General features: G+C 28.5%; 1 long non-coding RNA gene across 1 annotated transcript; it reads left to right on the top strand.

The window, feature by feature from the left end:
* The first annotated feature begins 46 nt into the window (after positions 1-46).
* On the top strand, positions 47-12262 carry LOC147817024 (uncharacterized). The gene is made up of 2 exons (XR_015429943.1): positions 47-368; positions 11862-12262. It is a non-coding gene; the product is annotated as an uncharacterized LOC147817024 (long non-coding RNA).
* Positions 12263-13080: the final 818 nt, after the last annotated feature.

Raw genomic sequence — 13080 nt, 5'->3', positions numbered from 1 at the left:
ACTAGACATTTTCCCCTAGATCGTCTCATTACGTCCCAATGTTTAAAGTCTGAAACATAAATATGCATTTTCTTTTTTTAATGCGTTGATGTTTACAAAGCGTATATTCTTTTAAAATCAATACACTTTATAGATTATTTCCTCCCTTATTGTAACGCTTTCGTGATAGGAATGCTAACACTGCAATATTTTTCCAGATGGTGCTGTTGTAAGCAATCGCATCTTTCAGCGCACAGCCACTTTATTATACATAGGCACCATTTGTATAACTATAGCTGCAACCGTTCGGAAGTTTGGCTACAATGGATATGTGATACCAATATAAAATTCAATACCAAAAATACATATTCATCACATTCTTAGACAGGGTGAGTAGCCAAATTATTCAACAAAAAATAAGCACCTTTTAAGCACTTTTCGAGCTCTCAAAAAATATTTTTAAGCATTTTAAAAAAATATCATAATCAGGCAGAGCTGGAAAGTTTTTGACAATAGGCGGTTTTATCTTGTTTTAACCGTCATGTCAAAAAAAAAAAACTTTTGGCTTTGTTTTTGACAATTGTCCAAAATCATAAAATTTTGAATCATGTAAAACGAATAGCGTTTTCATTCGCTACGGACTGACAATACCCCAAAATAGATAGGGGTTGAATTAATTGTGAAAACGTTGTATAGAACAATGTGAACTGTGTCTTCTTGTACAATTCGAAATGAAAATCAACATAGTAAAGGAAAAAAACTAATTTTGAAAAAGGGGAAAAATTAAGCACTTTAAAAATACCCCATGAAAAAAGCACCTTTAAGGGCTTTTAAAAAACGAAAATCGAAAAAGAGCTTTTTTTAAAAAAGCTAAGCACCCTGTTATATACATAGTTTTTACTATACTAGTTATTCTGATAAGCAGTTAAGAGCTAATTCTATTCTGCTAACTTTTAAAACAATATATATTTGCATTTTAGGCAATATATTTCATATTGAAGATCTATGTGGCAATATATTTTAAAGATCTATTTCAGCGATCTCTAAACAAAAGTCATGCATTTAGAATACAGTAAGAAAAATAATAATTAAAATAGAGGGTGATGCTAGGATTTTTCTAATGGAAGGCAGGAAGTCTCCAACAAAGGGGCATCTTTAGAGCTCAATATAATTTTTTTTTAAATATTTGCAGTGTCTCAACTAAATCGTAAAAAGAAATAAAATATTTTAAAAATTATTTAAAAGAGCATACACACCTAGGAAGGTCGGAAAAATCGATTCCCCCCCTCTCATCTAATTATGTTCTTGACTGTCTCAAGAATCATAATCCAAAAGATTAAAACGAAATTCGTCATAGTTATGTATTGTTCATTATGAAAAAATAAATGAGAAGACTAGTATTAAAAACCCTAGTTTATTTTTTCAAAAATAATATTTTTAAAAAATAAGTCTGGGGGATCTGAGGAATCTGAGTCTATGACCCCCCTCCCAGGAAAAATTTCTGGATCCGCCCCTGTCCTGAACCCAACCAACCACCACATATTTAAATGAATTTGTTTTATTTTTCTATTAAAAAATTTAATAAATGTCCTTAATAGAAGAGGATATCTGATGCTGCCTGAGGGGATGATTAACGCAAAAAAATAACGATTTTCTCCTGTCTTGAAATTGTAATTCTATTAGAGACAATCCTTTACCCATTTCTTTTCTTCTTTATTATTCTAACCAACAGAAATTATTGGAAACGTGTTTGAAATAAGCCGGATTTTAAAAAATTTTATTGCCAATGGCACGTTATAGATTCGATGTGCGTAAATTACATCATTTTCGGCAAGGTTTCAAAATTTTTATGTTAAGAGTGGTGATTGCAGAACAATGTGTATTTTAATTGGAATGCTTGAAAAACTTGTATACATAATTATAGATCAATATTTAGGAACTATATCTAGACTTTTAAATTAAATAAACTCTTTTCATATTTTTATTAAATTAATAGATTTCTTTACGACTTTAATGTAAGAAGGAAAAAAAATTATATTTTCTTACTGTACATGTTAATTTTAATAGTAGTTTTAAATTATTACTTCAGCTTTTATTTTTATTAACTAATGCTGGTTTAAAAAAAAGCATTCCCGCAACATAGATGCTAAAGCTTCACAATTTCGTTACCAACGGCATGATTATGGCTATGTGGTTTGGATTGGGCATAGGCCACCTTTACTTCGTAGACAAACTGGTACTCATCCATCTGAAGCTGGGTATGCCACTAGGGATTGAATCCCGGTTCTTCACTTTGACAGCCTTAACCACTGAACCATTGCGGTTTTACTAGTTTTGATTAGTGCTAAATTTACACCCATTATGCATTTTTTGATTATTTGATAATAAATAAAAACATTAAATAATAAAGATTTGAAAATTATTAAGATTTAGAAATTATTTTAAAGATTTTACGAAAACTATGGCATATTCGAAACATTCACATACTTGTTTACCGATTTAAATTATCAAAATAGTGTGATACTGCCCTTAATTTATACTTCTAAACTCCTTGTTAAAAACGAGGGCAATAAGCATACACATTAGCGGCCTCAAATTAGTATTTATGCATGTAAAAAACAAAAACGTCATCAAAATCGGAAAAATACTCTCTAATCTAATATCGAGGAACGGAAAATTCAAAACAACAAAATTTGTTTGAAAAACAGATTAAATTTTATGGATAAGCCGCTTTTCAATTTTTTCAGCAATCAAACAAGTTTTCATGTCAATAGTCTCTATTTCCTAGTTAATGATTTTCCAGGTTTCGATACCATTTCTATTTTTTTTCTCGCTTTTCTATTTTTAATTGACGTCCCTAAATTTGCATGTTTTTTCTAACTTCTAGACGTCAAAAATGTATACACCCTTTATTATTACACGAAAGTTCAACAATTTGTTAAAGATTAAAAAATAATATACGCATTAGAAATTACATCAACAGTAATTTCATAACAAAAATAATATTTTAACTCTAAAGCAATTATTATTAAGAAAACAAATTTTTCTTAGTCATTCTCACCGAGTTCTGTTATGCTAACCTCACTAAAACGGGTTCATATGCAATTACGATGTATAGTAGAAAGTTGAGCAAGTTTATTTCAGAAAAAAACTTTTGGTTGAACGAATATGGGTAAAAATAACATTTTAATAAGAGGGCGTATTTTTTATGAATTATATTTTGCGATACTTTAATTTGTCATGATATTAACCCTGAATATCGTAATTCATATGATATTAGTTACACATAAAAAGAAACATGAGTAACTAATTGCTAAACGTGTTATAGAAAGCTAACAGGTCGCTTGATTGGACCTTGATTTATCGATAGGCAATTTTTATTACTTTAACCCTAACACCAAATGTTGGCAACTAATTACCAAATGTTGACTCATACGCGATCTTGAAAAGGTCGTTTTATTAGCCTTTGATTTAATGATTCATCTTATTACTTTTTCAAAGCAAAAACATATTAGCATGAAATTAAGCAGTTTATTATTTCTTTAAATTGCCCTAGAATATATAGGGTGTTTGGTAACGACCGATCTTAATATAAATCTTTAAGCCATCTTCATCTCACCTTCCTCCCTAGTGATTCGTCATTGATAAGTATTTTATTAATATGTATTTCAGGCTGTAATTATTGAACCCCAAAAAGTTATAAGCACATAAAGTACGAAAATGTGCTGTTAATTTCATGCATCGCTGCAGATTACTTAACGAGAAGAAGAGTTATTAAAGAGTTATTAACTTTTTGATGGGTTAAGGATTTTTAACAAAGGGCGTACTACTTTTAATCTATAATAATAATAATCTTAATTTAGGAACGACGCTTAGGTGTGAGCAGTTTATATTAGACGAATTCTGGTTGCTAGCACTCTTGAGAAAGAGCATTCCATTAACTATTATTAAAGTAAAGTGTAGGAGCTTAACAATAATCAAGCGATCTGAAATGAACTGCAAAAGCATTTAATTCTGGGGTTTAGCAAGCGATAGCTAGCTGGGGTATATTTTGCCGAAAAAGAAGTCTGAAATTTGCTTAAATTTCTAATGAATTTCGGATCATCTATTTTGTAGCTGATGAATCTCCTTATTTTTGAGCAAGATTTTTTTTTGTATCTAGAGTATTAACAAAATGTCTACTTTAATATTTTCTCATAATTTAACAAAATTAATTTTTTCCACCATTGCTTACAAATAATTGAAAAATATATTAAAATACTAACTGTTTGCGGAGATAACATAATTTTGTTACCGCTACAAAGAATCTTAATCAGTAGAGAGGCAGACGTTTGGTTTTGTATTTACATCTGAATTCGAAACATTTAACTAATGTTTTATCCAGATAAAATTAGTAAGTATAAGCTGTAAAAATGATTAATTGAAAAAGGTAAAAGAATTTTGCAAAAAAAAAAAAAAAAAAAAAAAAAAAAAATATATATATATATATATATATATATATATATATATATATATATTTTTTTTTTTTTTTTTTTTTTTTTGCAAAATTCTTTTACCTTTTTCAATTAATCATTTTTACAGCTTATACTTACTAATTTTATCTGGATAAAACATTAGTTAAATGTTTCGAATTCAGATGTAAATACAAAACCAAACGTCTGCCTCTCTACTGATTAAGATTCTTTGTAGCGGTAACAAAATTATGTTATCTCCGCAAACAGTTAGTATTTTAATATATTTTTCAATTATTTGTAAGCAATGGTGGAAAAAATTAATTTTGTTAAATTATGAGAAAATATTAAAGTAGACATTTTGTTAATACTCTAGATACAAAAAAAAATCTTGTATAAATAAATATATATATATATATAAAAGTGTATATATATATATATATATATATATATATATATATATATATATATATATATATATATATATATATATATATATATATGTAACATAAAAAGCTTCAATTATTCTTTTTATGTTAGTTTCTTTTATAAAACTTCATCTTAATTAATTATTCTAAACGAAATACTTTCTCACACTTTTAAAAGCCACATCCTGTTCTTAAATCTATTTTTGGCTTCCCTTTGCTCTTGTGTGGGAAACGTTCGATCTATCTCATAAACCAATAGCAACTACTAAGATTTCCCTCTTTCCCTAAATTAAGACATTTTACGGATTTTACTTTGCAAGATTTTCCCTAACATATAACCAAGGAGCGCAACTTTTCGTGTGCACTTTTACTCATTCTCATGACTGCTCTTGTCTAATAATTAATAAATAAATTTTGTACCCTCCTTCCCGACCTATGACCTGTTTTAGTAAATAATAAATAAAGTGAAATAAAGACAATACTGAAATCTTGGACTTGACAATAACAACCATTGTGTCATTTTTTTTTATTTTTTTTTCAAACAAGGTAAACAATACTCAAATCTAATTTCAGATTGAAATTTTTCCTGTAAAACTGTATTTTGCATTTTGTGTTTTACATTTTAAATTACACATTTCTAACAGATGTTTAAAAAATTTTGTCATCATGATTGAAGAGTTAACTTAAGTTTTGTTATTATGAAGAATACTTCTTATAGCGAAAAAACTGTAATGTGATCTTTAAACGAAATACTTATAAAACTGAAAAAACTGTTTAGTCAAAAAAAATTTTTGAAAATGAGAATCTTAAAATTGTTGATAATGCTACTACAGATTTTTGATTGTGCTAAAATTTTTACAATGAGAACATATGTAAATGTTTTATAATTTATATTACTTTTATGTATTGTTACCATTACAAATTTGGTTATATTATTTGTACTTCTACCATAGGGAAGATTTTGCAAATAGATAATTTCAAAATTTTTGGTTTGTAACTAAGCATTTTTGGCGAGGGGGGATGTAACATAAAAAGCTTCAATTATTCTTTTTATGTTAGTTTCTTTTATAAAACTTCATCTTAATTAATTATTCTAAACGAAATACTTTCTCACACTTTTAAAAGCCACATCCTGTTCTTAAATCTATTTTTGGCTCAAGTATGCATTTAATTAAGAGCAGGACATTTTTCCCTTTGCTCTTGTGTGGGAAACGTTCGATCTATCTCATAAACCAATAGCAACTACTAAGATTTCCCTCTTTCCCTAAATTAAGACATTTTACGGATTTTACTTTGCAAGATTTTCCCTAACATATAACCAAGGAGCGCAACTTTTCGTGTGCACTTTTACTCATTCTCATGACTGCTCTTGTCTAATAATTAATAAATAAATTTTGTACCCTCCTTCCCGACCTATGACCTGTTTTAATCCTTCCACTCGGCAACGACGTTATATATATATATATATATATATATATATATATATATATATATATATATATATATATATATATATATATGTTTCAGTACAAGACATTAATGCTATTATAACATTTAAATAAATAATTTTTCTGTAATCTTAAAATAAAAATATTCGATTTACATTAAAAAAATGCAACATTTAAAAAAAAAAAATGGAGGGCAAAAAAGAGAAAATTTGTAAAAGGATTTTTCTTTACGAGTGTTAAAATCCAAATTTTAAATGAAACAAACGATCTTGTTTTGAAAGAGCAAACTTACGGATGAGTACATTCCAGAAAATGGTAGAGTCACCGAAGTCTTAATGAGTAATCAACAACCCCTTTTACCCTTTTAAAAAATAGACCGATATTGACCTCACCTGCTCTTTCCAACACCTGCTTTTACTACCACCCACTACATAGTACATAGAACAAAAAACCTAAATAGCTTCTGAAAGCAGACGATTATTTATGAAGTCTAATTTAAAATCTTCAATAAAGCGGAAAAAGATAAATAAGAAAAAATACAATACTGGATGTAATAATATTAATTTTTGTTCACCTATTAAAAAAAAAATTTAACTAAGCAATCAACTGTTAAAAAATTTGTATTCCGACGCTAAGAACGTGGTTAATTCGATTATATATTTTAATTATTTAGGTTTGTTTTCTTAGCATTTTATAGAAGTACAAAAGTCAAAGTCACAAACAAAACAAATATCATCTTACAAATGACACATTAATTATTCTAGTGCTATTGCTAATTCAAACATCATTGAAGATTTCCTAGTAAATAAAAGAATACAAGAAATTTCTGAATTGTAAATAGATACAAGATTCGGCTCAACAATTGCTGCTACTAAATTAGAGATGCAACATACAAATATTTGGTATTTAGCTTATACTGCTTCAAAGCAGAATATTCATTTCGGACGAATAATGGAAACAGAATAACTCACATTTTTAATAATTTCAATTTGCATATTTTAAATATTACAACTTAGTTATGTATCACTTTTAATGTGTTACGCATTAAGTAAACTTAAACAATTCTTAAGTTTATAATATTTTAATTTAAAAAATTGCCAGAAATTAATTTTCATTTGCATAATATTCTATTAATTAATTTTGTGAATAAATATAAATTGATCAATTATTTATTTAAAAAAAATATCATTTAATATGAATAAGAATGTGCACACAATGTTTGTAAATATAGAATTATTTTCTTAGGATAATACATTTGGAATTTAAACTTAGGGAAACTTGGAAAACTTAGTTTGTTTCGAAGGTAATTAACAAAACAATAATGAAGATAAACAAATTTATGAAGGAGCCGATTAAAAGATACATTATTTTGTCCGTTTTTATGAAAAGATATTTTCTGAAAGGTCTGTTAACGGACAACAAATTTCTTCTATACAGACCCCTGTTATTAAATAAAAAAATTTCATCAAGTTTCGAAATTTTTGACAGATTGTTCTAAGGTAGATCGCATTGCACGCAAACTACGTTTATAGTTGTCAGGTAGTTTCAATTAATTCATCAAATTGAGGTATTTTTAAAATACTACGTTAAACCGAAGCTAAGTTAGTAAATACTATTGAAAATTTAAGTAAGTCAAATGAAATATTAATTGGTTATAAAGTCCCCCAAATAGCATTTGTTCCCCCTTCATAGCAAAGTTATATATTAATTACTTAACTTCCGCGAATAATCATCTCAGATTTCTCTTCGAAATTTTCTTTGAAATTTAATTTAAAAAAATCTAAAAATAAAAGCACGTTTTTATTTATGTAATCGCGTAATCTTTAGAACTATATTTTCTAAAATACTTCTTCTGTAGAAACGTTTTTAAACGTTTTGCATAAATGTTTTAATACCCTTCTGGGTACCCGGAACCAGCCGAGTTATAAATCCAAACTTTACCAGTTAACCCAGAACCAGCGCGAAGAAAATTCAATTTTCACCGTGTACGTAAACCAGGCAAAATTTTATTACTAGGTACATACATCTCTACCTTAAATGTCACAAAAATGTTTTAAACGTGAAAATGCTAAATATTTGCTTAAGTTTATGATGATAATTTAATTTCAGCAAGAAAAATTGGTTTAGAACTTATTTTTAAATCACGTGACTGCGAATCAAGATTTGTGGATTTTAAATATTGTCAATACAAATCGCGATATTTGATTTTAATATCGCTCGAATACGAAACAAATTGCTGGATAAATTTCTTAAGTAATTAAAAATCCGATAAATATTACTTACATAACTATTTAATTTTAATTAGCAATTTATTAAATTTTAAACAGGAGTGATACAGAAAAATCATTAAACCGTGAATCATTCAAATTCTCTCACTTAATAGTAGATAATAAGACAATTAAACAAATTTAAACAACTAACCTTCCTAAAATAACTTTAAAACGTTCACTATTTGTAAACCATTCAACACATATTCTTGTATAGTACATTTCTATTGCAATTTAATTTCTAATGATATAATATGAATTTTAAAAATACGAAATTCATTGTTATTGAATTAAGAATTTTGTTATTGTTATAAGAACTGAAAAAAAAACTATTAATAAAAAACAATCATACTAAAATAAATGAAAAAAAATGAATAGAAATATATACATAAACATCTTTAATAAATGTATCAACAAAAACGGAAACTTACATTATAGATTGCAAGTCCTATCTAAAATGAAATACTAACTCTTGTAATTACGATTTTTTTAAAATTTACTTTCACTCTACTAGACGATAGCGAAGACTGAAAAAGTTTTCTAGGGTTGTTGTAATCTAATATTGTTTCTGTCTACTAGTTTGAAATTTGCCGAACTAAACTCGCCAATTCAAAAGTCGCCAATTCGAAATTCGCCAATTAAAAAAGTGTGAACTAAAATGCTATATAGAATTTTTTAACATCTTGAATTTCTGGGAGTGTATTAAAGTAAGTTGCGAAATACTTTATCATTTTAAAAGATACTAACATTAATGAGAACTAGATGCGAGAACAGGGGCCCCCATCAGGGGGGGAAGGTGGGCGCACGATGCGCCCACTTAAACCTTGGGGGGGGGGGATTTTTACACTAAATAAAACGAATAGTTTGGGGGGAATTTAGAATTTGCGAAAGAATGCGCCCAAGAGCTTGGGGGGGGGGGCACTGTACGAGAACGAAATACTTTACTATGCATTTAAATCGTGTAGTTGAAAACTTCGATTCACGAAATCACGTTTGAAAAATTTTTCCCAATTATTTGTTATTGAATAACCTTGTTATTGAATTAAATATAACGTGTTCAAATTTCTTCCGAAGTATTTCTTTTAGTTCTAGCTTTTTAATTTACAACTTTTCTCATCAGAATCACAAAAAACTCTTTCTCGTTAATGGAGTTTTTTCTTAAAAATTTTGATATTTCAATGTTAGAGGGTGTTATCTAAAGATGGCTAAACTTGAGTAAGCAAGAGAAAAACCATTTAAATCAGATTTCCATTTAAAGGATTTATTACATACAATACACCAGTAATTGGTGACCCAGGGAATAGAGCGCTTGCCTCCTAATGAGTTGACCCGGGTTCGAATCTCAGCGATGGTTGGTAGATACAAGTTCTGCAGTCGCCGCACAGTGACCACAGTGCTAACGTGAAATATCCTCAGTAGTAGACGGATAGTGGGATAGAATCTTTTCGCCATCAGACTAACCATGGGGTATTTTCATGTTTTTCCTCTCCGTGTAGCGCAAATTGGATTTAGTTCCATCAAAAAGTTAAATTTCAAGGTAAACTTCTTTCGGTAATTGATCCAGGAGTTCCTATGTCTTCTGACTAGGGTTCAAATTTACAAAGCTATGAAGTTGAACATTGGTAGTCTTAAACTCAAAAAAATTGTGCCGGCTGTTCAACGACAGTTATGTAATAAAAAATGCATCAATAAAGTGAGGCGTAATTGAGTTCTTGAAATAAAAGAGTTCTTTCTCATTATAAAATACATCAATAAGGAGCCGCAGTGATTCAGCGGATAGAGAGTTCACTTCCCAATGCGGTGTCCCAAGTTCAAATACCAGCGGCGGCTGGTTGATACGAATTCTTCTAGGAACGATCACAGTTCTGACGTATTATATCCTCAGTGGTTGACTGAACGTGGGTTATAATCCCCTCGCCATATCAGGTTTTCCTGTTCAGGTAACACACATGTGGGTTAGTTCCATCAAAAAATCCTCCACGAAGGCTAGTTTCTCCCTATGCATGATCCAGGAGTTTTTTCGTCTTCTGGGTTGGGATCAAAACTACAAGACTACGGAATCGAAAATTGATTGCTGCTAACTTAGAATTGGGTCAGCTGTTCATCACCGTTAATAATATTCAAATATACATTTTATTTTATTTTTTAACCGTCGTGGAACAACCGATCCAATTTTTTGGGTTTACAAGTACAATGTTCAAGTTTTGTAATTTTGAACTCAATCCAGAAAACAAGGGAACTCTTGGATCAAGTTTTGGAAGAAATTGCCTTCGTGGAAGACTTTTAGATGGAACTAACTCGCGTTCGTGTTACATGAAGAGGAAAAATGCGAAAACCTCCCACGACAAGCCTCGCGACAAGGAACTCTAAGTCATGACCAGTCTACCACTGAGAATATTTAACGTCAGCACTGTATTTGGGGCAAGCCGTATGCTGAATTCGTATCGACCAGTCATCGTAGGGATTCGAACCCAGTCCACCTCATTGAAAGGCGAACTCTCTATCCCCTGAGCCATCACGGCTCTTATATTATACATTAACAAGGTTTTCCTTAGTCTAAACAAGAGAGGATTTATTAAAACTGTAGTGTATCTACCACTACAAAAATACAATTCCAATTCTCTAGTATATAAGACATGTTAACTCGATTCCATGATGGGATACCTTTTCATAGACGAAGATTGATATGGTCTGTAACTTCCCTCCATACAAAAACAAATTTATCAGTGAGAAAGTTTCTTTTTTTATACACATAACACTCATTTCTACATATTTTTTATGCATATTTCCTTTTTATATACATTTACGCTGCATGAAGAAAGTTTTTCCTAGTATGAAAAGTTGTTGAGCATTTTATACTATACAAAAACCTTTTTTGCGAATGAAAGTACTGTTTTTAAATTTAGAACACCTTATTCACGCTAAATTAACGAAAATATTGAAAAAGAAGTTAAAAAAATAATATAAAATAAAATAAATAAATTATCCAGAATTTTTCCTTTTTTTACCCTTTATACCCGATTTCCCGAAGGAAAAAAGCATTTTTTATAATTAGGTCCCTTCAAATATCGAAAAACACATTAAAAATATAATATAAAATAAAATAAAAACCAAAAAAAAAAAGGAAATTTAAAGGGAGTTACATGGTTTTGACATGACATGACAGTAATTAAAATATCAGTTGCTTTGATTGATCCTTTTATGTTTAAAAAAATATGGATTCAAATTTTGTTTCTTCTGTACATTTTATTTGCATAAATTATAATATTTTTAATCTTCTTTCATTAGCACAAAGGCACCAACAACTTCAATGCTTTTAATCAAGAAGGAGACTTAGGAAAAAATATTTCTATAACCAGTGTCGAACCTATTGATAAAAATATTTATTCTGCCGAAATTACCAGAATTCCAGAAGGTTATAAACAGTCTTTTCACCCTTGAAAAGTACTAGTTCCAAGAATAGCTTACAAACAAGGAATGTGTATAGTTTCAAGTTTTGAGAATGAAGAACCTGTGTTCGGAAAAACAATTATTATTTTGTGAATAGGCTCCAAAGTTTTATTTGTGTGTAATTTTTTAAAATCTTGTTGTGTTTTTTACAATCAACTGAAAAATGTGATATAGTTAAAGTAATAGCACCAGAAAGTGTATAATAATGAATATGTAATAAAAATATTGGTTTTTCTCTACTCACTATCATTTACTAATTTGTAAAAAAAAAATACAGTATTTTTTTTCTTAACTGTATAAAATTTTAATCTTTTAATCAAGTGGTAAATTATGTTTGTAAAAAAGTAATTTAGTTAAATTGTAAATTTTAATTCAGATGAGGTAGAATATCAAGAAGTTTAGAATCTAGTATCTTGTTAAAATATTGAAAATTATATTCAGATAACCAAAATTTCAAAACTGTAAACATTGAGGCATAACATAATTTTTGTCCTAAATTACTGTAAATAAAAAATAAGTTTGAGTTCAATGCACTCTATTAGTAACAAAAACATACTTTCTTTCATATTTTTGAGTGAATATTTTGAATTTTTTTAATGAATGCTGTGATATGTATAAAAATATAATATATTTAAATTTTAAAATTTTGCATAAAAATTATTACATTCTGTCTATGTATACGAACATTAAAGTGATTGTGAATGGATAAATTTTGTTTGAATATTGATCTGAATTTGTATATTTTTTGTTAATATTTCCAAGTTGCGTTATTATTTTTACACTTCTTAATTTACTTCAAATTTATTATTTTCATACGCTAATGTAATTAATATTAGACTGTTTCCTTAATTAGAGATTGGGGGTGGACCAATCCAATATTTGCATCTACTACTACTACTGTATCTACTCTTTTATATACATTTTTATTTATGAAAGTAATATTTTCATTTTTAAATAATAAAATAATTTTAAAATACATAGTAATAAGAATTTGTTTCGGGTTAAAATGAAAATTCTTTTTTATTTTCTCTTTAAAACATTAGTGGCGCTAACTCTA

The sequence above is a fragment of the Parasteatoda tepidariorum genome, chromosome 1 (genome assembly GCF_982258835.1).
Source record: "Parasteatoda tepidariorum strain Cologne lab strain chromosome 1, Ptep-v5.0, whole genome shotgun sequence".
NCBI classification, from domain to species: domain Eukaryota; kingdom Metazoa; phylum Arthropoda; class Arachnida; order Araneae; family Theridiidae; genus Parasteatoda; species Parasteatoda tepidariorum.
The sequence above is the reverse complement of the archived record's forward strand: the minus strand, read 5'-3'. Positions and strand labels throughout refer to the sequence as shown.